Source organism: Macaca nemestrina, chromosome 10 (genome assembly GCF_043159975.1).
Source record: "Macaca nemestrina isolate mMacNem1 chromosome 10, mMacNem.hap1, whole genome shotgun sequence".
Taxonomy (NCBI): Eukaryota; Metazoa; Chordata; class Mammalia; order Primates; family Cercopithecidae; genus Macaca; species Macaca nemestrina.
Genome location: NC_092134.1, coordinates 55,920,364 through 55,947,915, shown reverse-complemented (window position 1 = coordinate 55,947,915; position 27,552 = coordinate 55,920,364). Strand labels below are relative to the sequence as shown.

The window sequence follows — 27,552 nt, the reverse complement described above, 5'->3', positions numbered from 1 at the left end:
ATCTTCCCTTCCTTATATAATTTTATTTTTTCTCAACCCTTTTCATTTTCTATATCTACTCACTTTGCTTTGCTTTTGTTTTCTGCAGTGCTCACATTGCAGCTCAAGTGATTGTTGACTGGTAACAGAAATGTTTTTATATCTCATTTAGTTATAATACTAAACCCAAACTGACATGAGGTCATTTATAGTCCTTATTTCAGTTAATGAGTGTTGTGTGTTTCACTTGAGGAGTATGAAGTATCTAATTATAGCATGATGTGCTAACTCCTCAGATAGAGTTCTGTAATATGCGGTATTTGTACTCTACTGCCTTTTTAAGATTGAAAATTTTTAGGGTTTTGTTGTTGTTGTTGTTTTTAGACAGAGTCTCACTCTGTCACCCAGACTGGAGTGTAGTGGCATGATCTCAGCTCACTGCAACCTCTGTCCCCCAGGTTCAAGTGATTCTCCTGCTTCACCCTCCTGAGTAGCTGGAATTACAGGTACCCACCACCATGCCCAGCTAATTTTGTTGTATTTTTAGTAGAGATGAGGTTTTGCCATGTTGGCCAGGCTGGTTTCGAACTCCTGACCTTAAGGGATCCGCCTGCCTTGGCCAGCCAAAGTGTTGGGATTACAGGCATGAGCCATCAAACCCAGCCTAAAAAAGTTTTAATTCTGAAATGATCTGATTTCAGTTGTCTTGGATAATGATAGCTTCCCAAGTGCTAGCGTCCTATATTCCAAGATGTCATGTATGGTTTTATAATCTTCTTTCCCTCTTTAAGGTGCTAGGTGTCAAATAATTATTTGAAATTTAAATGAATCACATTTGACTGTATTTTGTTCAAAGTACTTGTGAAAATTGCCCACCCGTTATGCTAATAACACATAGCACTTCGAGAACCGAAGTCGCAGAGCCCAACCATAGAACTGCAAACTCTAAAATTTGTTGCCAAAACTATTGAGAAGCAAAACGTGCGTTAACTATGCAAGGGGGAGATATCTTTCAGGGATGTGCCTGGTTTTTAGTTAACAAAAAATTCTGGGCATTGTTCCAGAGTTTAAATTTAAATTTACATGGGCATTAGCAACACACAAATCTGAAAGTTGGAAGATTATGCTAATTGTGGTGGATTTCCATAAGATACACTGGACTTCTCCCATGTAGGACACAATTGTAATGGGAAAATTTATTGTGTATGTCTAGCAGCCTTGCTAATTTACTAATTTGTTTAATTTGGTAAGAGTAAAAATAATGCTTTTCTTTAACTTATTGTTTTATCTTGAGTTTAGCTGCTGTTAACCCTTCATTTGGTTAATTTCTTCATTTGGTTTTTAGAAGGATAACGAAAATACTTAAAAAATATACTTATAGTTGACTTAAAAGTGGTTAATTTGAACAGAAGTAACAGCATTTATTTTCTGGCAATATTATGCAATTAATATTTAAATCAAAAATCTCATACATTGGAGGAACTATGAGTGTATTGACATTGAGTTAACTATCTCCCAGAATAAGGGGCTGTTGAGAAAATTCCCTGCTCCCACTCTTTTCCCTTCTGGAGCTTTGTCAGATAAATTCCAGGTTAGTTATGTTAGCATAACATAATTCAGATACTTAAATTTCTATAAGAAGTTATTCAGATCTGGGCCCAGAGAATGTTGCTTTCCCACCCAGAGGTGTATGCTCAGGGGATGAAGATGAGCTGTGAACCTGCAGCTGTTCCTTATTTGTGGTTCACCATGATTATTATTAGGATTCTTCCTTTACTCCCTTAGGAGTAAAGGGGTGTTGGTAGTGGTGGTGCCATGGTGGTGTTATGTTTTTTATATATTCTCATTGATTGATTTCTGGTCTGAAATACTTTTATTTAGACACCAAGCACACATATGAATTAAGATACTCATACTGTGTTAAATGCTTCTTGCCTAAAATATGTCCAATTCAATGAGACCAGAATACCAAATCATTTGCAATTCAGTTGTAGAACTTCATGATTTTCCTTTTCTCGATTTTCTTCTTTCAGAGGCAGTAAATAGTAAAAGGAGATAAAAATTTCTTTCTACTTGTGCAGTACATCTTCACTTCTTTGGGAGGGGAAAACTTATGGGAATGGAAATTTCATTATATTCTTTAGCCATCATGATTTTATTACCTACTAATATTTAAAAGTTATTGGAATCAAAATATCTGCTTTAAAATGTTTATTTATTTACCTTGTTTTTTATGTTTATCACATGTTTTTGTCCAAAAAAGCTTATCTTTTAAGCTCCAAGATAATTGTGTTTGGGGTGGGTGAAAATTATGATTCTGGCATTCTATAATTTCATTAATCTTGAATTTACCAAATAATTTTAGCCTGTTTTCATGTAATAGTTTTTTACCTTTGATCAGATTCTTTCTCAGGTTTTGAGAACAAAGAATATTCCCTATATCAGCAGTTCTGACCATTTGGTCTAAGGATCCTTGGAGATCTCCACAATCTTTCTCAGGTCTGTAAAGTCTATGAATCTATGTGAGGCCAGATTATCTTTATTATTCTTCAATGGAAACAATACATTTCAGCCGAATCCAGCTGGCTTTTATGAAGCCAGACACTAAAGAAATTTACAAAGATGCAGAACAATGCCACTCTTCTCACTAATTATTTATGGTTTTAAAAATGTTTAAATGTTACATGTTAGAACATATGTACTTATGTTCTAAGATGTAATAGCTATGGTAATGTTATTTTAAATGAACTAACAAATATTTAAAAATGTGTCTGTCTTAAGTCTTAATAAGTGTTAATAGATATGACCCATATAGATCACTGTGGTCCTCAGCTTTTGAGGGTTCACAGGAATTCTAAGACCAAAACTTTGAGAAGACCTGCGTTATATCCTTTTTATAAGATCTCTTTAACTTTCATGTCAACTATTTTCTTTGAGCTATAGCACCTGGGTATTGGGGGTTTTATAAGGGTTTTGTATGTAGATTCCGATACTTATATGAGAAAACAGAGCATTGTGTCTGATTTATTTCCAGCAATATTTAACTGGCTTAAGGGGTGGCAGTTCCGATGGAGAGATTGATGGATCTGAAAGTACTGGAATCATCAATGGTAAACAACTACATACTTATCACCTAACTTTATCAAATCTCATTATTTTGTGATATTTGCTGCAAATTTTCTTCAAACCAGGATGCCCTTTTGTTCTCAGAAGTAATCATATGCTGAATTTGGTTTTTTCATTCTTATGCATGTATTATTTTCTTTCTGTATATAAATATATTATACAGACATGCAACATAAATAATTAGTATTTTTAATTCTAATTTAAAAGGTAAACTAAATGTTTTTGCTAAATGTTATGTTTTAGAGCTATATCCATTTATTACATGTAGCTCTACCCACTTTTCCTGTTGCAGACTGCTCTCTCTTACATGATCATATCTCAGTGTGCTTTTTCCTGATGATGGACATTTAGGTAGTTCCTAGTTTTATGCCTTTATAAAAATGCTGCACGAAGCATTTCTGAATAAGTTTTCTTGTGTATATGTGCAAGATTTTTCTCTAGACCCATATATCTAAGAATGAAATTTCTAGGTAAAGGGTAGTGTATTAGTTTTCTATTGCTGCTATAATAAATGACCACAAACTCAGTGGCTTAAAAGAACACAGATTTGCTGTCTTACAGTTTTGGAGGTCAGAAGTCTAAAATTGGTGTCACTGGGCTAAAATCAAGGTATGGGAAGGGCTGTGTTCCTTTTGAGTCTGTAAAGAATTGTTCCTTTGCCGCTTTCAGCTTCTAGGGCATTCCTTGGCTTGCAGTCCCTCCTCCATTTTCAAAGCCAACTGCATCATGTCTTGAATTTCTCTTTGACTGTGGCCTTCCTACCTCCTTACTCTAATGAGGACCCTTGTGATTATGGTGGGCCCACCTAGATATTCTTTTCATCTCAGATTCTTAAGCAAATCTGCAAAATCCCTTTTGCCAGTTAATGCAATTTACACATCAGTTTTAGGAACCAGGACATGGACAGCTTTGAGAGGCAATTATTCTGCCTACTATGGGTCTAAATAACTTTAGCTTCACTGGATGTTAACATGTTGTTCTCCAGAGTTGTTTACCAAGATTTTCCTCCACTTGCAGTGCAAGAATTGGTCAACTTCCTTGTCAACATTTGGTATTTGAAGACTTTAATCTTTCTACTCTTTTTAGATGTGAAAGGTTTTCTGTTTTTCTTATTGTTAGTAATGTTGAGCATCTTTTCATTGGTATCTTGCTCTTTTGCATAGTATTTTTCTTCTTACATTCTAAGTTACTATCATACAAATATAGTTTGGATTATTTCAGCTAAGAATATTTGCTCATATTTGTGCCCATTCACATAGCTTTGTGTGATCTTTGTACAGTTTCTTTCTGAGCTTGATATTATACTAGCCAGAAATACCTGGTATCATCTACAAACTGAAAGACATTTATTAAAAAGTAAAATAAAACCAATCTTAGACTTAATACTAATTGAAGTTAATTCAGAGATTTATCAGCAAACTACCTATGTATGTAATGCTATTCTTACGTGTATCCTTGATTGGTTATTAAAATGCATACATATTCTTAGGTCCATTATGGTTATCCATAATTATAGCAAGGATATTGTTGCCCATTGGGTTTACCCAGTAGGGACTCTTTTGTTGAGCTTCTCAATTTGATGGAAGTCCTGTTTGCATCATTTTTATGGCACTTCTCATAGTCTCTTACCTGATTTTCTTTTCTTCAGTGTCAGGTACTGTCTGCCTAATCCATATACAGTCCAGGAGACAGACTCATCTCTTCCAAGCATCCCTTGAGGGAAATTCCTCTATACGTGCTCCCAACAGATTTCATAACCTTTCTTCATTCATGAACCTTTTTAAGAATTTACAGATGTTTATAAAAATCCTTTCCCCGTATGTATTACCCTGCACACACATGCAATGTAATCATAGTCTCAGAATGTTTGTATTCCACATATGTGGTCTATGTTTTCCAAATTTCAACATCTGACTTGCTGGATAATAATGAAACAGATTAGCCTACACATCAAATCACCGTGCCCTTTATGCTCTGACTCCTATGTACCTGCCTCTCCAGATTAATTTCCCACTACTATATTCTGCATAAACATTCCACTACTTGAAATTCTTCGAACATACTATGCTCTTCTAAGTTGAAGTTAACTCTGAGATTCTGACGACAGGATTCTGTCATCTATTTCTTGATGTCTGATAAGCATATTAGTAGGCAGAATATTGTTTATGTCTTTGCAAATGCTTTAGTTAGCTTTCGGTGATTTTAGTTTCTTTCTCTTTGCTCTTAGTAGTTATTTACGAGTATGAGCTTTGAAGCACTTTCATGCCAACAACTCTGGATAAGGGAAGACTATTTCTTCTGTAACATGTAAAAACTTTTGGACAGTTATTTGCCAGTATTTAGAAATCCTATTTCTTGATTAAGTGTTTCACAAATTATAGCTTTTTAGCTTTTTAAACATCTAAAAGTGTTAGGGGTTATGAAGTACAGTACAGTATAGTATAGTACAGTATAATATAGTATAAAGGGTTATGATGATGGGTTCTAAAGTTAGATGGACTATATTAATCAGCAACCTGACAGTTGCAAGGTTCAGAAGATACACTACTAGTTGGCTTACTTAAGGATATTTTTTAAATTATGTGACCAAAAGTCCAGCTGTATGTTCCCTTTAGGTGTGGTTTCATCTGGGTTCCAGCACTTTTTTTTTTTTTTTTTTTGAGACTGAGTTTCACTCTTGCTGCCCAGGCTGTAGTGCAATGGCATGATCTTGGCTCACTGCAACCTCTGCCTCCTGGGTTCAAGTGATTCTCCTGCCTCAGCCTCCCAAGTAGCTGGGATTACAGGTGTGTGCCACCACAGCTGGCTAATTTTAGTATTTTTAGTAGAGATGAGGTTTTATCATGTTGGCCAGGCTGGTCTCAAACTCCTGACCTGAGGAGATCTACCCGCCTCAGCCTCCCAAAATGCTGGGATTACAGGAATGAGCCACCACGCCTGGCTCAATTATCTTTAAGGAACAATAAGTATAGCACATTTAAAGATCACTTTCTGGACAAGAGTATTTAAGATCAAGCCAGGGGCGTAGATTCTCCATACATCATTCATACCTGGACTCCTAACATTTAGACATAGTTTGATTGACCAAAAAAGTAAATGAATAATTTGATACCATACTTTATGTGACAAAGGCTCAGTTTCTTCATCTGAAAAGTAGACATTGTAATATCTACCCTAGAGAGTTATGAATGCCAAGAGATGCGACAAGTCTGATATTTTACCCTACTTGCAAGCTAGCCAGTTAGCCTATCACGTATTTGGCAAAAGACAGGCTTCTGATTCAGATGCAAATGATTTTTTTTCACTCAAAACAATAGCAGTAGCAGTTTACCATCCTCACTAGTTTTCTGAACCCCTATTCCCACACATAATGCAAAGCAGGCCAAATGATACCTGTGCATACAGTGACTAGCATTATAGAAAACGAGCCTTGGCCAAATTAAGGAAAGGGAATCTTTTATGATGTACTCTAAGCAAACCTGCCTGACCTTTGCCTTGGACAGAAACATTATCTTTATTATACTGGACAGTAAACAAATCTGCCCTTTGCTTCAGAGACAGGGAGTACTCTTTCTATCTTCCAAGGCTATTTTCTATCAAACATTCTTGAAAAGATGATCCAGAACAAAGGCTGTTAGTGCCTCTCCTTGTAAGACAGGCATACATGTGAAGGACCAGTGGAAAATTGCCTCCCAATGATATCCACCCCTTGTTTCTACACTAGGTTTTTGAATTTTCACATGAATATGCCATTCCCTTGGCCATTCTATTTAATCTGGCTGGCAGAAGCTGGCCCAAATCTGTGTAATTTGTCTCATACAGTATTTAAGGTGAATATCAATAGGATTTCAAGTGGTATGATGAGGCCAACCTCATACCCCAGGGTTCCCACCACGTCCTCCAGGACCCCAGGCCTACCTAACCAAACAAATTCCACAAAACATCAGGGTCTATCTTAGAAAACCTAATGGCTTTCTTCTTGAGTTTCTGCATTAACCTTTCCATTTGATTTAAGGCATTAATTCAGCCACATCAGAATGCATTAATACTGAAATGAGTAAATCTGGGACACTGCTATCATCCATAGCAGCCTTGGACAGTGAGCTGAGGCAGACCTGAATACTTTCCAGGACATATCTAGGTTGTGTCATTGATGGCTTCAACTCCAGTTAGGAACAAATTTCATACCACCTTCCTCATTCGATGGCTCTTGTAGAGAAAACTGCCCACAGATTGTGCATAAATAACAAGTCAGTTATGCTTCTGGGAAGATCCCCCAAGTAATAATGGTAACCTCATTTCAGGTAGATTTCTGTAGTTATTTGAGGGTCACAGGATCTTATTGGTGGTATTTCTTTCTTTTTTTTTTTTTTTAATTATACTTTAAGTTCTAGGGTACATGTGCATAACGTGCAGGTTTGTTACATATGTATACTTGTGCCATGTTGGTGTGCTGCACCCATCAACTCATCAGCATCCATCAACTCGTCATTTACATCAGGTATAACTCCCAATGCAATCCCTCCCCCATCCCCCATCCCCCCTCCCCATAATAGGCCCTGGTGTGTGATGTTCCCCTTCCTGAGTCCAAATGATCTCATTGTTCAGTTCCCATCTATGAGTGAGAACATGCGGTGTTTGGTTTTCTGTTCTTGCGATAGTTTGCTGAGAATAATGGTTTCCAGCTGCATCCGTGTCCCTACAAAGGACACAAACTCATCCTTTTTTATGGCTGCATAGTATTCCATGGTGTATATGTGCCTCATTTTCTTAATCCAGTCTGTCACTGATGGACATTTGGGTTGTTTCTGTAATTACTGGTCTCAAAACTCCCTGTGACTTCAACAGAACTATGAAAATAGATGATCTGTCCTTTGCTCGTCTTTCCGGCTTTATATTGACCCAGGCGTTCCCTTACTATTTATGTTCTTTAAATCCCTTATGTTTACAATGCTCCATCTAGCCACATAGCCCTTGCACAAGCTGGGCCCCTGAGGGGCCAAATGCTTTTCCCTACCAATGCTTTTCCTTTCCCTACCAATCTCTGCCTAAGTAACATCCACTCACCCTTTTTCATTTCTGTCCTATCCTTACTATCCTATTATACCATATATCTTGTGCTTTTCAGGTGTCTTGTACTGCTTCATAGCACTTTCCACAATTTTGGTTTACATCTATTAGAGTTAATTGATTAGTGCCTGTCTAGTGCTAAACTGTATGCTTTATGGTGGCTGGGAGTGCATTTGTTTTTGCTCCCCATTATATTCCTGCAGCTGTCTAGCACAATGCCTGGGAAGTAGTCAGCGTTCAGTAAATATTTATTAAAGGAATTAATTTTTTGGTTTATTTAATACTGTTTGAACAGGATATTAGTGTCAAGCCCTTGGGCAGTTATCCTTCATGCATCAAAGGTGGCTCACCAAAATTGGCTGTGGCTTGATTGACTAGGAAAGAAGATTCAGTAGCAAGGCACTAAGTAAAAATACAGGATGGTGTGCTTAGCAAAAGAAGCAGTAAATGAGGTAGGAGAGAAAAACCCAGAGGCACTAGGAAAAACACAGCTAGAGGCTAACAAGGATAGAATTTACTTACCTGAAATCAGCAGCAGTCTACTCAAGGAGCAGGCATCAATCAGTCACGAAGTGACTTACCTAAAATAGTCAAAGTTATAAGGACAAGGTGTAATGGTGGTGGTCTATGGAAAAGGGAAAATAGGGAATTATTGTTTAATGAATTCTGAGTTTCAATTTGGGAAGATGAAAAAGTTCTGGAGCTGGATGGTGGTGATGCTTGCCTAATAATGTGAATGTATTAATATTTAAGGCCACTGAAATGTACACTTAAAAATGGTTAGGATGGTAAATTTTATATTATGTATGTTTTGCTTCAACAAAAATTTTAGAAAATATTTTCAGACTAAGCAACTATTTTAAGATAAAGCTAAGTTTGTATGTACTGCTTACTAAGCTATATGACCTTCGGAAGTCATTTAACCTCCTTGTCTCTCAATGTTTTGTCTCCTCATCTGGAAAGCCAGATAATAATAATACCTGTCTTATGGGATTATTATAAGGATTAAATGAAAGAATATCTATAAAAAGATTGGAACTTTGGAACATAAGTGCTTAAGAAATGTTAATTACTATTGTCGAACCCGGGAGGCGGAGCTTGCAGTGAGCCGAGATTGCGCCACTGCACTCCAGCCTGGGCGACAGAGCAAGACTCTGTCTCAAAAAAAAAAAAAAAAAAAAAAAAAAAAAAAAAAAAAAAAATTACTATTGTCATTTTTATTATATGTTGTAAAGTAGACAAATAAATTACAGAATCCTACGTTTTTCTTAAAAAAAATAGTGATTTAACGTATAACTAAACTCCAGGCTGCTTAGAAGGTTTAATAGTCCTTCATGGAGCCACAGTATGGGAAATGGTGCTGGAGGATTCAATTTTTCAGTTCCTCAAGGGTTTCAGGTTGGGGAAGGTCTCAGGATGATGCCTGTGAGTTGGTTCCATTCAGTCAATTGAAGAATAGTGACAGTGTCCCCATGAAGTACCAGATTTGCCTAGAAGTTCTTTTTATTCCACTTGTATTATGTTTTAGTTTTTCATTAGGGTAGTTCATTGAGTCCTTGAAATATCAATCATTTCCCCACTTGGCTATAAGTTACTCAAAGTCAGACACTCTGTTTATTCTCTGGATCCAAATTGGCTAGCATAGTTCCTGGGATGTACCAAACAGGAATCCCATGCACTGTTGTCATGTGAGCTCTGTAGAGAAACTGCTAAGTTTCAGTCAAGCTCTGCCTCTTCTTGCTGTATAACCTTGGAACTTTATTGGATTTCTCCTAGCTTCAGCTTCCTCATAGAGATTATAAAGCTCAAGGTCTTATGAGAAACGTATGAGATAATGTTTAGGAGCACTTAGGAAGTGCCTGGCATATATTTAGTGCTCAATGAATGTTAAATTTTACCCTTAGGGGCGTAATAGCACATTCTATCCTCATTTTGGTTAGAGACTGAGAATTGTAAAAAACTGTTGTAACATTAATAGCTACACGTAATAGAAAGTCAGAAGACTCACCTGGATGTTTTCCCTTCTAGTGGTGACTCAGGAATCCAGAATCCTATCTTGTGGTTCCATGTCCCAGAGCCTCCTTGGAATTCTTAATTGTATCCTAGGGGTCAAGTATAGGAGTAATATAATTCCTGTATAATTCCCAGCTCCCCATGTTCTATTAGACAACATTCAGTCACATGACCCCATATAGAAACAGGTACAAGAATACTAAAAAACTAGTTTTCTTATGTGCACAGAATATAGTATGAGGAATTATTTCTATTATAATAGGTTTCATCAATAATTACTAAATATCATCTAAGATTCACTTATAATAATAACATGTTCACTGCACTTAATACAGTTTTATTAATAATGTTATTTTTGTTACCTTTGTTTCACAAATTGACTGGTATGGATATATCCTGCCTATGTGTAGATTCAATCTGACAGTTGAAGAACAGTGGGAAAGATGACAAAAACTAAAGACCTGCTTCCAAACACACACCGTGAGATTGTTGAAGCTGTTTTTGTCTTGGAAACCATAAGAACTGCGGATATATTTCATTATGAACTCTATTGATTTTCTTTAAACTCTCCTTTGATTTAGTTGTAGGGTTAAATAGATCCCATTTTAGGCATTAATAAGTTTCAGAAGCTTCATATTTGGCTTTGAGATTCCAGTTAACCTAAAGCTTTTTCTAGTAAGAACATATATAACACATCTTATTTGTTAGCTAAATGATAAGCTTTTAGCAGTTATTTCTCAAGAGACTCCTGCTCCACAGGTCAGAATTTATCTATTTTCCACCAAGTAGAGGTACTTAATTCTTACAGTAAGGCAGTTGACTGTGTTGGTTTGACATCCGCTACTTCTTTGACATTATTTTTAGTCATTCTTTATTCTTTATATTCTTAATTCATTTGATGAACAGGGTTCTGGATGCCCTCAGCTAAGGGGAAAAAAGTGCCCAAGTGTCCTCCTTATTGCTTTTAAACCTCTGGGATTATCAGATGCTTTGCAACTCTGTTAAGCTCAAGGCAATTTAATAACTTGCACACTCCAAATTATAAGAACATATAAAACAACTAGGACAGTGACAGCTTAAGTAGGACATTTCCTTTCTAAATACTCAAAAGTAGCCACATTAGACTGAGGTAAAATAGAACTAAGACTCTACTCTATGTCTTACCCTTGTAATTGCTTAAGACTCCGTGAAACTATTTGTAGTGATTGGCTCATTTACCTTTGAGTCTTATCAAGTGTTTTCTGGCATATCATCAAAAGTATATATGATATGTGTGTATTGGAGGAGGGGAGGCAGAACAAGATGACCAGATAGAAGCCACCACTGATCATCTTCCCTGCAGGAACACCAGACTTAACAACTGTCTACACAAAAAAGCATGAGAACCAAGAATCAGGTGAGGGATCAGAGTACCTGGTTTTAACTTCATATTACTGAAAGAGACACTGAAGAGGGTAGAAAAGACAGTATTGAATTGTTGACACCACCCCCTCCTCATCCCCTAGCAGTGGCTGCATGGCACGGAGAAACTGCACTTGAGGGAGGGAGAACAAAGCAATTGCAGGACTTTGCGTTGGAACTTAGTGCTGTCACAATGAAAAGCAGCACTAAGCAGAACTCAGCCAGAGCCCATGGATGAGCATTTTATACTAGCCCTAGCTAGTGGGGCAACATTTCTCTCAGCGATTAGAACCTGAGTTCCAACAAGCCCTACCACTGTGGGCTAAAGGGCTCTGGGGTCCAAAACAAACTTGAAAAGCAGTCTAGGCCACAAAGACTGCAATTCCTGAGCAAGTCCTCTAGCTGTGCTGGGGTTGGAACCTGTGGATTTGGGGGCCATGTGACCTAATGAGGCACCAGCCAGGGTGGCTTGCATCACCTGTTCCCCAACCTCAGGCAGCACAACTCACAGCTCCAGGAGAGAATCCTTCCTTCTGTTTGAAGAGAAGAGAGGGAGAAGTAAAGAGAACTTTGACTTGCAACTTGTATACCTGCTTAGCCACAGTATATAGGGTATCAGGCAGAGTCCTTGGGCCCCTATTCCAAGCCCTAGCTCCTAAACATCTCTAGACATACCCTGGGCTAGAAGGGAAGCTGCTGCCTGGAAGAAAAGAACCCAGTCCTAGCAGGATTCATCACCTGCTGACTAAAGAGCCCTTGGGCCCTGAATAATCAGCAGTGGTATCCAGGCTGCGTTCATTATGAGCCTTGAATGAGACTCTGAGATGTGTTAGCTTCAAGTGTGACTAAGCATATTTCTAGCTGTGGTGGCTATGGGGAGGGAATCCTTCCGCTTGAAAAAAAGGAGAGGGAAGAGTAAAGGGAACTTTGTCTTGCAGCTTAAGTACCAGCTTGGCCACAGTGGGGTAGACCATTAAATGGGCTCTTGGATGGCATTTCTGGACCTGCCCTGGGCCAGAGGGGAACCCACTGCCCTGAAGGGAGTATTCCAGGCCTGACAACATTCATCACAAGCTGACTGAGGAGCTCTTGGGCATTGAATGAACATCAGTGATAGCCAAGAAGTGCTCACTGCGGGCCTGGGGTGGTGGTGGCCATGGGAAGACACTTCTCTGCTTGTGAAAAAGAGAGAGAAGAGTGGGAAGTACTTTGTCTTGTGGCTTGGGTGTGAGCTCAGCTGCAGTAGAATACAGCACTAGGTAGATTCCTAAAGTTTCCGACTCTAGGCCTGGGCTCACAGGTGAAATTGTTGCCCTGAAGGGAAGAAGGCAAGTCAGACTGGCTTCACCACCTGTAGAGCCCAAGGGTGCTGAGTGAACAAAGGTGGTATCTAGACAGTGGTTACCATGGGCCTGAATAAGACCCAGTGCTGTGCTGACTTCAGGTATGACCCAGTACAGTTCCAGCGGTGGTGACCACAGGGGTGCTGTGTCACCCCCTCCCCCCCAGCTCCAGGCAGCTCAGCACAGAGAGGGTGAAACTCTATTTGTTTGGGAGAAAGTAAGGGAATAGAGTAAGAGTTTGGTAATTCAGATAATTTTTCCAGATTTTATCCAAGCCCACCAAGGCAGTACTTCTGTGAGTCTGCAAGAACCACAGTGTTACTGGGCTTGGGGTGACAGCTCATGCAAATGTGGCAGCAGTGATCAAAAACTTACATCAAATACCCAAGTCCCTTTGAATACCCAGAAAGCCTTCCTAAGAAGGACAGGTGCAAATAAGTCCAAACTGCAAAGACTATAATAAATACCTAACTCTTCAGTGTCTAGACACTAACAAATATCCTCAAGTATGAAAGCCATCCAGGAAAACATGACCTCACCAGTTGAGGCACCAGCGACCAGTCCTAGAGAGACAGAGATATGTGATCTTTCAGATAGAGAATTCAAAATATCTGTTTTGAGGAAGGAAACCAATAAAATTCAAGGTAATACAGAGAAGAAATTCAGAATCCTATCAGGTAAATTTAACAAAGAGATTGAAATGACTAAAAAAGAATCAGGTATACATTCTGGAGTTGAAAAATGCAATTGACATGCTGAAGAATGCACCAGAATCTCATAATAGGAGAGTTGACCCAGCAGAAGAAAGAATTAGTAAGCTTAAAAACAGGTTTTTTGAAAAGACAGTCAGAGGTAACAAAATAAAAAAAATGAAAAAGAATGAAGCATGCTTGAAAGATCTAGAAAACACCTCAAAAAGGCGAATATAAGAATCATTGGCCTTAAAGGGGAGGTAGTGAGAGAGCAGGGGTAGAAAGTTTATTTAAAGTGATAGCAACAGAGAATCTCTCAAACCTAGAACAACATATCAGTATTCAAGTATAAGGAGGTCATAGAACACCAAGCAGATTTAACCCAAATAAAACTACCTCAAGACATTTAATTATCCTTGATCTTTTGGAGTTTGATTACGAAAACGTTCTAAAAGCGACAAGAGAAAAGAAATAATATAAATTGGAGTTCCATTATGTCTAGCAGCAGACTTCTCAGTGGAAACTTTACAGGCCAGGAAAGGGTGGCACGATATATTTAAATTGCTGAAGGCAAAACACTTTTCTCCCAGAATGGTATATTCCATGAAAATATCCTTCAAAAACAAAGAAGAAATAAAGACTTTTGCAGACAAACAAAAGCTGAGGGATTTCAACACCAGACCTGTCCCACAAGAAATGCTAAAGGGAGTCCTTCAATCCGAAAGTAAAGAATGTTAGTAAGCAATAAATCATCTGGAGGCACAAAACTCACTGGTAATGTAAATACACAGAAAAGCACACAATATTATAACACCATAATTGTGGTTGTAAACTACTCATATCTTGAGTAGAAAGATGAACCAATGAACTGAACAAAAATAATAACTTTTCAGGACATAGCCAGTACTATATGATATAAATAGAAACAATAAAAAATTAAAAAGTGAGGGAGGGATGATATTAAAGTGCAGAGTTTTTATTAGTTTTCTCTTTGCTTTTTTGTTTATACAATCCGTGTTAAGGTGTCATCAGTTTAAAATAATGGATTATAAGATACTACTTGCAAGCCTTACGGTAACCTCAAATTTTAAAAAATGTACCATAGACACACAAGAAAGAAATTAAAGCATACTATCAGAGAAAATCACCTTTCTTAAAAGGAAGACAAGAAGAAAGGGAAGAAGAAGAAGAAAACCACAAAATCACCTTTACTAAACAAAAGACAAGAAGAAAGAAGAGGAACAGAAAACAACAAAATGGCAAGGATTTATTATTATTAAGTTCTTATTATTGATAAGGACTTGTTAACTTCTCACTTATCAATAATAACATTGAATGTAAATGTACCAGACTCTCCAATCAAAGGACAGAGAGTGGATAAATGGATTCAAAACACAAGACCCAACAATCTGTTGCTCACAGGAATCACACTTAACCTATAAAGACACATACAGACTGAAAATAAAGGGATGGAAAGAGATATTTCATGCAAATGGAAAGTAAGAAAAGCAGGAATAGCTCTACTTATGTCACATAAAATAAATTTCAAGACAAAAACTATAAAATGAGACAAAGAAGGTCTTTATAGAATGGTAAAGGGGTCAAGTCAGCAAGAGGATGTAATGATTTTAAATATATATGTACCCAACACTGGAGCACCTAGATATATAAAGCAAATATTACTGGATCTAAAGAGAGACACCCCAGTACAATAATAGCTGGAGACTTCAACACCCCACCTTCAGCACTGGACAGATCATATAGACAGAAAATCAATAAGAAACATTGGACTTAATTTGCACTATAGACCAAGTGGTCCTAATAGATATTTATAGAACATGTTACCCAACAGCTGCAGAATACACCTTCTCTTCAGCACATGCATCATTCTCAAGGATAGGCCATATGTTAGGGCACAAAACATATCTTAAAAAAAAAAAAGCCTGAATTGATTCCACGTCTCTGCTATTGTGAATAGTGCTTAAAATAAAAGTTATAAAATGGAATAATATCAAGTATCTTCTCTGACCACAATGGAATAAAACTAGACATCAATAGTAAGAGGAATTTTGGAAACTATTTAAACACATGGAAATTAAACAATATGCTCTTGAATGACCAGTGAGTCCATGGAGAATTAAGAAGGAAATTTAAAAATTTCTTGAAAGAAATGACAATGGAAACAAAATATACTAAACCCTATGGGATACAGCAAAAGCAGTACTAAGAGGAAAGTTTATTGCTATAAGTTCCTACATCAAAAAAGCAGAAAAACTTCAAATAAACAACCTAGTGATGCATCTTAAAGAACTGGAAAAGCAAGAGCACACCAAATGTAAAATTAGTAGAAGAAAAAAAAATATTAAAGATCAGAGCAGAAAAAAGTAAAATTGAAACAAGAAAACAATACAAAAGATCAACAATATAAAAAGTTGGTTTTTTGAAAAGATAAAACCAAAAAACCTTTACCAGACTAAAAGGTAAAAGAGAAATCCCAAATAAATCAAGAGATGAAAAAGGAGATGTTACAACTGAAATTAAAAGAGGCTACTATGAGCAGCTATATGCCAATAAATTGGAAAACCTAGAATAAATGGATTAATTAATTCCTAGACACATACAACCTACCAAAGATAAACCATGAAGAAATCCACAACTTGGACAAACCAATAATTAACGAGAGTGAAGCCATAAGAAAAAGTCTCCCAGCAAAGAAAATCTCAGGACCCAAAGATTTTGCTGAATTTTACCAAACTTTAAAGAACTAATACCAAATCCTGTTCACACTATTCACACTATTCTGAAACACAGGGGAAGAGGGAATACATTCGAGCACATTCTTTGAAGCCAATATTACCTTGATACCAAAACCAGTCAAAGACACATCCAAACAAACACACACACACACACCCCAAAACAACTACACGCCAATATTCCTGATGAACACTGATGTAAAAATCCTCAACAAAATACTAGCAAACCAAATTCAGCTACACATTATGAAGATCATTCACCATGACCAAGTGGGATTTATTCCAGAGATGCAAAATCAATATGAAAATCAATTGATGTGATATATCATATGAAGAGAATGAGAGGCAATAACCATATACAATTATTTCAATTGTGCTGAAAAAGCATTTGATAAAATTCAACGTCAATTCATGATAAAACTCCTCAAAAACAGGATAGAAGGAACGTAACACAATAAAAGCCATGTATAACAGACCCACAGCTAGTATCAAACTGAATGGGGACCTCCAAGCCTTTCCTTTAAGATCTGCACCATGACAAGGAAGTCCACTTTCAACACTTTTATTCAACATAGTACTGGAAGTTCTAGGTAGATCAGTCAGACAAGAGGAAGAAATACAGGGCATCCAAATTTGAATGAAAGAAGTCAAATTATCTTTGTTTGCAGATAATATGATCTTATATTTGTAAAAACCTAAAGACTCCAGAAAAAAACTATTAGAACTGATAAACAAATTTAGTATAGTTGCAGAATATAAAATCAGCATACAGAGATCAATAACATTATTATATCCCATCAGTGAACAATCTTAGAAATCAAGAAAGTAATCCCATCTACAATAGCTACATAAAATTAAATATATAGTAATTAACCAAATAAATGAAATATCTCTACAATAAAAACAATAAAACATTGAAAGAAGTTCAAGAAGACACACACAAAAAAGCAAAAATATTCCATGTTCATGAATTGGAAGAATCAATATTGTTAAAATGGCCATATTAACCAAAGCAATCTACAGATTCAATGCAATCTTCATCAAAATACCAATTACATTCTTCACAGAAATAGAAAAACAATTTTAAAATGTATATGGAACCAGAAAAGACCCAGAATATCCAAAACTGTCCTGAGAAAAAGGAACAAAACTGGAGGAATCACATTATCTGACTTCAAATTATACTATAGATGCACAGTAAACAAAACATAAAAGCATACACATAGACCAGTGGAACAAAAGAGAGCACATGTGGCATAAAAGCACACACATAGACCAATGGAACAAAATAGAGAACCCAGAAACAAATCCATACATCTACAGTGAGCTCGTTTTCAACAAAGGTACTAAAGAACATACAATGGAGAAAAGACAGTCTCTTCAATTAATGGTATGGGGAGAACTGGATATCCATATGCAGGAGAATGAAACTAGATTGCTCTCTTCTGCCACATACAAGAATCAAATGAAAACGGATTAAAGACTTGAATCTAAAACCTCAAACTAAGAAACTGTTAAAAGAAAACATTGTAGAAACTCTCCAGGACATTGAACTTGGTAAAGATTTCTTGAGTCATACTTCTTAAGCATAGGCAACCAAAGCAAAAATGGACAAGTGGCATCAGATCAAGTTAAAAAGTTTCTGCACAGCAAAGGAAACAATCAACACAGTAAAGAGACAACCCACAGAATAGGAGAAAATATTTGCAAACTATCCATCTGAGAAGGGTCTAATAATCAGAACATACAAGGAGCTTAAACAACTCTCTATGAAAAAGTCTAATAATATGATCAAATAATGAACAGACATTTCTCAAAAGAAGACATACAAATGGCAAACAGGCATATGAAAAGGTGTGCTAAATCAGAGAAATGCAAGTAAAAACTACAATTAGATCCTATCTCATCTAAGTTAAAATGGCTTTTATCCAAAAGACAGGCAATAAAACAAATGCTAGAAAGGATGTAGAGATAAGGGAACCCTTGTACACTGCTGGTGGGAATGTAAATTAGTACAACCACTATGAAGAACAGTTTGGAGGTTCCTCAAAAAATCTAAAAATAGAGGTACCATATGATCCAGCAGTCCCACTGCTAGGTATATACCCAAAAGAAAGGAAATGAGTGTATCTAAGAGATACCGGACACTACTGTGTTTATTGCAGCTATTCATAATAGCCAAGATATGGAAGAAACCTAAGTGTCCATCAGCAGACAAATGGATAAAGAGAATGTGCTACTTATACACAATAGAGTACTATGCATCCACAAAAAGGAATAAGACCTTGTCATTTGCAACAACATGGATAGGACTGGAGTTCAATTATGTTATGTGAAATAAGCCAGACATAGAGAAATTCTGCATGCTGTCACTTATTTGTAGGGGCTAAAAATGAAGACAGTTGAGCTCATGGAGATAGAGAGTACAGTGATGGTTAACAGAGGCTGGGAAGGGTAATGAAAAGGTGGGGGATGGGAGGATGGTTAATGGCAATGGCCCCCAACCTTTTTGGCACCAGGGACCAGTTTTATGGAAGGCAAATTTTCTACTGATGGGGGAAGGGTGATGAGAGCGGATGGTTTGGGGATGAAACTGTTCCACTTCAGATACCTCATATCATCAGGTATTAGATTCTCATAAGGAATGCACAACCTAGATCCCTCACATGTGCAGTTCACAATAGGGTTTGCCATCCTATGAGAATCTAATGCCGCTGCTGATCTGCCAGGAGGCAGTGCTCAGCCTGTAATGCTCATTGACCCGCCGCTCAGTTTCTGCTTTGTAGCCCAGTTTCTAACAGGCCACAGACCAGTACCGGTTCCTGGCCTCTAGGGGTTGGGAAGAAGATATAGAATGATAGATAAAATATAGAATGAATAAGATCCAGTATTTGATAGGACAATAGAGAGATTTTGGTCAATAATAATGTAATTATACATTTTAAAATAACTGAAAGTGTATTATTGGATTGTTTGTAACATAAAGGATAAAAGGTCTAGTTGATGAATATCTTATTTCACAAGATGTGATTATTATTCATTGTGTACGTATATATATATATCAAATATCTTATATACTCCATAAATATATATACCTACATGTACTCACAATTTTTTTAAGTATATGTGATGCATGGATAGTTAGAGTTATATGTGGGAGAATTAGATCTGATTTATAAGGTTATGTTAATATATTCCTCTCTTAGGGGCATACATATTTGTTAATACTAACTCCTGGTTGAGGAACTTCTGCTCTGGGATCAAGTGGCACAGGAGTTTGGTGTAAGACTTAAATTTTAATCTCCTTGATTTTTGTGAGCTCAAAATTTATATGATAAAATTGCAATATGCCTGGTGGGTGTTCTTGTGTTAAGGTTTGTGAAATTAGGATTAAAGACTCACATTATTGTATATATTTCTCTCTAAGCCATATTCTTATTATTTGTCCCAAGAACTCTCTTTCTTTGACTTACATCTACCCCATGCCCTTGGTAACTACTGTGTGTTAATGCAGCATTTTGCTTTCTATATCTGGCGTATTTCACTTAATATAATATCCTATAGGTTCATCCATGTTCTGGCAAATGCAGAATTTCCTTTTTTAAGGCTGAATAATATTTTAGTGTGTGCATGTTTGTGTGACTATATCTCAAAATTTCCTTATTCATTCAGCTGTTGATGGATACTTTGGTTGTTTCCATATCTTGGTTATTGAGAACAGTGTTTCAATGAACATGGGAGTACAGATATCTTCACATGATAATTTTCACTTCCTTTGAGTATATATCCGGAAGAGGAATTACTGAGTCTTACGGTAGTTCTAGCTTTAATTTCTTTAGGAGCTTCCATACTGCTTTCCATAATGACTTTACCAATCTACATTCTCCCCAATAATGTACAAGGTCCTCCTTTTCTCCACATTTGTGCCAATACTTTTTACCTCTTGTCTTTTTGATAATGGCTATCCTTACTGGTGTGAGATGTTGTTTCACTGCAGTTTTGACTTGCATTTCCCTGATGTTTAGTGATGTTGAGTATCTTTGCATATAACTGTTGGCTATGTTTATATCTTCTTTAGAGAGATGTCTATTCAGATCCTTAGGGTTATTTGGTTTTTTGCTCTTGAGCAATATGAACTCATTATGTATTTTGGATATTAACACTTTATCAGATATATGATTTGCAAATATTTTCTCCCAATCAATAGGCTGTCTTTTCATTTTGTTAAGTGTTTCCTTTGCTGCACAGAAGCTTTTTAGTTTGATGGAGTCCCATTTATTGATTTTTGCTTTCGTAGCCTGAGCTTTTGGTGTGCTCTTCAAAATATCATTGCCTACACCAATGTCAAGAGGCTTCTCTCCTGTTTTTCTTCAAGGATCATGGTTTCAGGTCTTAAAGTTAGGTCTTGTATCCATTTTGGGTTGATTTTTGTGTAATATATAAGAGCAAGAATTCCTGAAAAGGGGCTGAAGTAGAAGTTCAAGTTTTCTAAGTTTTCTACTCACGGTTGCCAAGTATCTATTTAACTGTATTTAGTGACTACATCTAGGAGTTACAACATGTAAATAAGATAATATTAGAGGAGGTTGTTTATCAGCAGGAAATTTACCATCCAGTAAGATGTCATGGGCATATTTTTGTCTATAGGAACTTCCTGAACTGTGGCTAGAACCCGAGGGTTCAGAAAGAATGGCAGTGGTTTTTTTTTTGTTTATTTATCTTTTTCTCAACATGTTGTATTTTTGTGTTTTATGTGTGCTTAGCAGCTCTGTGTGCAGTTTTATTGACTTCTAAACTAAGCAAATAGAACGAACTCTGGGATAAAGTGCTAAGGGAGTGCACCACAGGGAGCACATTATACTGAGGCGCTTCACTCCATGGGCTCTGGCTGCCAATTTGCTTACAAGTGCAATTCAGGAAGCTGGTTATGGTCTATCAAGCCCTAAATAATCTGGGCCTTGTTCACCCCAATAATTAGCTCTTTCTTTTTATACCATCACCACAATTAATCATGGCCCATCATTCTCATGCAGTATATGGGAATGTTCTGCAGTACCTCATTCGATGAGCTCTTTCTACAACAATGCTCCACTTGTTTGTAATGAGAGGCAGTGCAGAGTTGTGAGACTGGGGTTCCAAGTACAGTTTCAACTATCATGTGGTAACAGTTGTGGGATGTTGGTCAACTTACTACAATTATTGCTACTGTTAACTATAATAGCAAACACATACACTACTATGTGTCAGATACTGTTCTACCTTTTAACAAACATTAATTTTTTCAGTTATTACTCCTAACCCTATCTCGCAGCTATTATTATTACTATCTCCATTTTATAGGTGATAAAACCAAGAAAAATTACTGAAACTCTGATTCTCAGATTCTTTAACTGGGAAGTGATAATAACAACAGTACTAATACTAACTTAATAATAATGTGATAACAGGAACAGAAAACTAAACACCTCATGTTCTCACTCATAAGTGGGAGTTGAACAATGGGAACACATGGACACAGGGAAGGGAACATTACACACCGGGGTCTTTTGAGGGGTGGGGACAAGGGGAGGGAGAACATGAGGACAAATACCTAATGCATGTGGGACTTAAAACTTAGACGACAGGTTGATAGATGTAGTAAACCACCATGGCACATGTATACCTATGTAATAAACCTGCACGTTCTGCACTTCCCAGAACTTAAAGTAAATAATAACTATGTGATAAGGATTAAATGAGATTTTAAAACTATGCTGCATTTTATTAAACATGTACTCAATATTAGCTATTAATGTTACAGTGTATCTGGTGTAAATATTATGGTAAATATATATTTTCCCACTAAATATGTATGTATAAATATATATCATATATAATTTTTATATATTATAAAAGCTTTTAAATCTTCTTGGAAAAGTGACCACATCTGATTTATTTTGAATTGATATTTTGGGTGTTCTAGTATCACCTGAGACAATATAAAAGTATGTGTATGGATGTATGTTTTGTATCTTGTTTTTAATCTAAAACCATCCATTTCATCCATGTGGACAAGGACATTACTTTTTTTTTGCTTATTTGAGGGGAGAGTCATTGTTAACTCCCAGATTCATGGGAATTTTGGTATCTGTGAGGGTTTTTGAGCAGTGATTCTGTTTTGCTCTAGATATGACAATCATCAGATGAGGATGTCCATTGCATGAGTGTTTGTTCTAAGACTGAGACCTATTAGAGCACTTTTTGTGCAAAGTATATTTAATATTTGGAAGATGAAACACATGCGTTTAATAATCTACTGTACTTCAATTCTTCGATTTTAGTTGTTTAAAAAAGGAGAGGAAAAATACTTGCTATTTTGAAAACTCTTCATGTTTTACAATATCCTTGTCATTATAATATTGTCCAGTTATTTCACGTTTTGGGAATGGACCAGAGAAACAGTCATTTAACTGGCTTTGTGTACAAACATTCAGCAACTTTAATGAAATCAATATTTTATCTGGTTTTCTAAGATCACATGATATCTTCGTATGCAGTTGAAGTACTTAGAAGGAAAACACCACTTAATCAAAAGAAATCTGATAATCATTTCCCATATCTGAATTTTCTGCCTCAACTTGTTTGCAAAAATTAAAGCACCCAAACATTCCTTTTAACTTTGTTTGGTTCATTGTTTAGTTGCATATTTTCAATGCTAAAGCTGCTCTTTACCTTAACCTCTTATGTGATAATTATTAATTATTTTCCCCAAGTTGTTTGTGGACCCACAGGTCCATGATGATAATTAGATTGTTGATAATAACAGAAAAATCAGAAGGAACAATAAAATATTGAAAATCTGACTCCCTATAACATATTGACCCACTTTACTGAGAATAACAATACACTGTAGAGTGAAAAAATGGGGAGGTCACTATCATAAACTGCAGTGGCCAGGATAGAAAAAATATAAAGAGAAGATGGTTGAATAGGAACAGCTCCAATCTATAGCTCCCAGCATGAGCGATGGAGAACGGTGATTTCTGCATTTCCAACTGAGGTACTGGGTTCATCTCACTGGGGTTTGTTGGACAGTGGGTGCAGCCCACGGAGTGTGAGCCGAAGCAGGGCAGGGTATCGCCTCATCAGGGAAGCGCAAGGGGTCAGGGGTCAGGAAATTCCCTTTCCTAGCCAAGGGAAGCCATGACAGACGATACCAGGAAAATTGGGACACTGCCACCCTAATACTGAGCTTTTTCAACGGTCTTAGCAAATGGCACACCAGGAGATTATATCCTGTCCCTGGCTTGGAGGGTTCATTCCCATAGAGCCTCACTCACTGCTAGCATAGCAGTCTGAGATCGAACTTCAAGGTGGCGGCGAGTGTCAGGGAGGGGCGTCCACCATTGCTGAGGCTTGAGTAGGTAAACAAAGTGCCCGGGAAGCTCGAACTGGGTGGAGCCCACTGCAGCTCAAGGAGGCCTGCCTGCCTTGGTAGAGTCCACCTCTGTGGGCAGGGCATAGCTGAACAAAAGGCAGCAGAAACTTCTGCAGGCTTAAACGTTCCTGTCTGACAGCTTTGAAGAGAGTAGGTTCTCCCAGCACGGAGTTTGAAATCTGAAAACAGACAGATTGCCTCCTCAAGTGGGTCCCTGACACACAAGGAGCCTAACTGGGAGGCACCTCCCAGTAGGGGACGACTAACACCTCATACAGCTGGGTGCCCCCCTGATATGAAGTTTCCAGAGGAAGGATCAGTCAGCAACATTTGTCATTCTGCAATATTTGCTCTTCTGCAGCCTCTGCTGGTGATACCCAGGCAAACAGGGTCTGGAGTGGACCTCCAGCAAACTCTAACAGACCTGCAGCTAAGGGTCTTGACTGTTAGAATGAAAACTAACAAACAGGAAGGACATCCACATCAAAACCCCATTTGTACATCACCATCATCAAAGACCAAAGGTAGACAAAACCACAAAGAGAGGGAGAAACCGAGCAGAAAAGCTGAAAATTCTAAAAATCAGAGCACCTCTTCTCCTCCAAAGGAACACAGCTCCTTGCCAGCAATGGAACAAAGCTGGACAGAGAATGACTTTGATGAGTTGATAGAAGAAGGCTTCAGGTGATTGGTAATAACAAACTTCTCTGAGCTAAAGGAGTATGTTCAAACCCATGGCAAAGAAGCTAAAAACCTTGAAAAAAGATTAGAAAAATGGCTAACTAGAATAAACAGTGTAGAGAAGACCTTACATGACCTGACGGAGCTGAAAACCATGGCATGAGAACTATGTGATGCATGCACAAGCTTCAGTAGCTGATTTCATCAAGTGGAAGAAAGGGTATCTATGATTGAAGATCAAATGAATGAAATGAAGCAAGAAGAGAAATTTAGAGAAAAAAGAGTAAAAAGAAACAAACAAAGCCTCCAAGAAATATAAGACTATGTGAAAAGACCAAATCTACGTCTGATTGGGGTGCCTGAAAGTGAGGGGGAAAATGGAACCAAGTTGGAAAACACTCTTCAGGATATCATCCAGGAGAACTTCCCCAACCTAGCAAGGCAGGCCAACATTCAAATTCAGGAAATAAAGAGAAAGCCACAAAGATACTCCTCGAGAAGAGCAATTCCAAGACACATAATTGTCAGATTCACCAAAGTTGAAATGAAGGAAAGTAAGTTAAGGGCAGCCAGAGAGAAAGGTCGGGTTACCCACAAAGGGAAGCCCATCAGACTTACAGCAGATCTCTCGGCAGAAACTCTACAAGCCAGAAGAGAGTGGGGGCCAATATTCAACATTCTTAAAGAAAGGACGTTTCAATCCAGAATTTCATATCCAGCCAAACTAAGCTTCATAACTGAAGGAGAAATAAAATCCTTTACAGACAAGCAAATGCTGAGAGATTTTGTCACCACCAGGACTGCCTTACAAGAGCTCCTGAAGGAAGCACTAAACATGGAAAGGAACAACTGGTACCAGCCACTGCAAAAACATGCCAAATTGTAAAAACCATCAATGATATGAAGAAACTGCATCAATTAACGGGGAAAATAACTAGCTAACATCATAATGACAGGATCAAATTCACACATAACAATATTAACCTTAAATGTAAATGGGCTAAATGCTCCAATTAAAAGACACAGAATGGCAAATTGGATAAAGAGTCAAGACCCATCAATGTGCTGTATTCAGGAGACCCATCTCACATGCAGAGACACACATAGGCTCAAAATAAGGGGATGCAGGAAGATCTACCAAGCAAATGGAAAAAAGCAGGGGTTGCAATCCTAGCCTCTGACAAAACAGACTTTAAACCATCAAAGATCAAAAGAGACAAAGAAGGCCATTACATAATGGTAAAGGGATCAATTCAGCAAGAAGAGCTAACTGTCTTAAATATACATACACCCAATACAGGAGCACCCAGATTCATAAAGCAAGTCCTTAGAGCCTACAAAGAGACTTAGACTCCCACACAATAATAATGGGATACTTTAACACCCCACTGTCAACATCAGACAGATCAACAAGACAGAAAGTTAACAAGGATATCCAGGAATTGAATTCAGCTCTGCAACAAGAGGACCTAATAGACATTTACAGAACTCTTCACCCCAACTCAACAGAGTATACATTTTTCTCAGCACCACATCAAACTTATTCCAAAATTGACCACATAGTTGGAAGTAAAGCACTCCTCAGCAAATGTAAAAGAACAGAAATTATAACAAACTGTCTCTCAGACCACAGTGTAATCTTAGAACTCAGGATTAAGAAACTCACTCAAAACCACTCAACTACATGGAAACTGAACAACTTGCTCCTAAGTGACTACTGGGTACATAACGATATGAAGGCAGAAATAAAGATGTTCTTTGAAACCACTGAGAACAAAGACACAACATACCAGAATCCCTGGAACACATTTAAAGCAGTGTGTAGAGGGAAATTTATAGCACTAAATGCCCACAAGAGAAAGCAGGAAAGATCTAAAATTGACGCCCTAACATCACAATTAAAATAACTAGAGAAGCAAGAGCAAACATATTCAAAAGCTAGCAGAAGGCAAGAAATAACTAAGATCAGAGCAGAACTGCAGGAGATAGAGACACAAAAGACCCTTCAAAAAAATCAATGAATCCAGGAGCTGGTTTTTTGAAAAGATCAACAAAATTGACAGACCTCTAGCAAGGCTAATAAAGAAGAAAAGAGAGAAGAATCAAATAGACATAATAAAAAATAATAAAGGGGTTATCACCACTGATTCCACAGAAATACAAACTACCGTCAGAGAATACTATAAACACCAATATTCAAATAAATTAGAAAATCTAGAAGAAATGGATAAATTCCTGGACACATACACCTTCCCAAGACTAAACCAGGAAGAAGCTGAATCCCTGACTAGACCAATAACAGGCTCTGAAATTGAGGCAATAATTAATAGCCTACCAACCAAAAAATGTCCAGGACCAGAGGGATTCACAGCCAAATTCTACCAGACATATAAAGAGGAGCTGGTACCATTCCTTCTGAAACTATTCCAGTCAATAGAAAAAGAGAGAATCCTCCCTAACTCATTTTTTGAGGCCAGCATCATTCTGATACCAAAGGCTGGCAGAGACACAACAAAAAAAGAGAATTTTAGATCAATATCTCTGATGAACATCGATGCAAAAATCCTCAATAAAATACTGGCAAACCAAATCCAGCAGCACATCAAAAAGCTTATCCACCACAATCAAGTTGGCTTCACTCCTGGGATGCAAGGCTGGTTCAACATACACAAATCAATAAATGCAATCCATCATATAAACAGAACCAAAGACAAAAACCACATGATTATCTGAATAGATGCAGAAAAGGCCTTTGACAAAATTCAACAGCCCTTCATGCTAAAAACTCTCAATAAACTAGACATTGATGGGGCGTATCTCAAAATAATAAGAGCTATTTATGACAAACCCACAGCCAATATTATACTGAATAGGCAAAAACTGGAAGCATTCCCTTTGAAAACTGGCACAAGACAGGGATGTCCTCTCTGACCACTCCTATTCAACATAGTGTTGGAAATTCTGGCCAGGGCAATCAGGCAGGAGAAAGACATAAAGGATATTCATTTAGGAAAAGAGGAAGTCAAATTGTCCGTGTTTGCAGATTACATGATTATATATTTAGAAAACCCCATTGT

General features: G+C 37.3%; 1 protein-coding gene across 4 annotated transcripts in view; it reads left to right on the top strand.

Annotated features, from left to right (window-relative positions):
• Nucleotides 1–27,552, top strand: part of LOC105473314 (neuron navigator 3) — an 899,580-nt gene that overhangs the window by 113,872 nt on the left and 758,156 nt on the right. Inside the window, exons 1-2 of one of the 4 annotated variants that reach the window (XM_071070565.1) lie at nt 1,348–2,478; nt 3,014–3,089. The exons of 2 other annotated variants lie outside the window; for them this stretch is intronic. The gene's annotated coding sequence lies outside the window, so the exon portion shown is untranslated. Of the gene's footprint in view, nt 1–1,347; nt 3,090–27,552 lie in introns of those variants that run through there. One more of the 4 variants, XM_071070564.1, reaches the window with a different exon arrangement.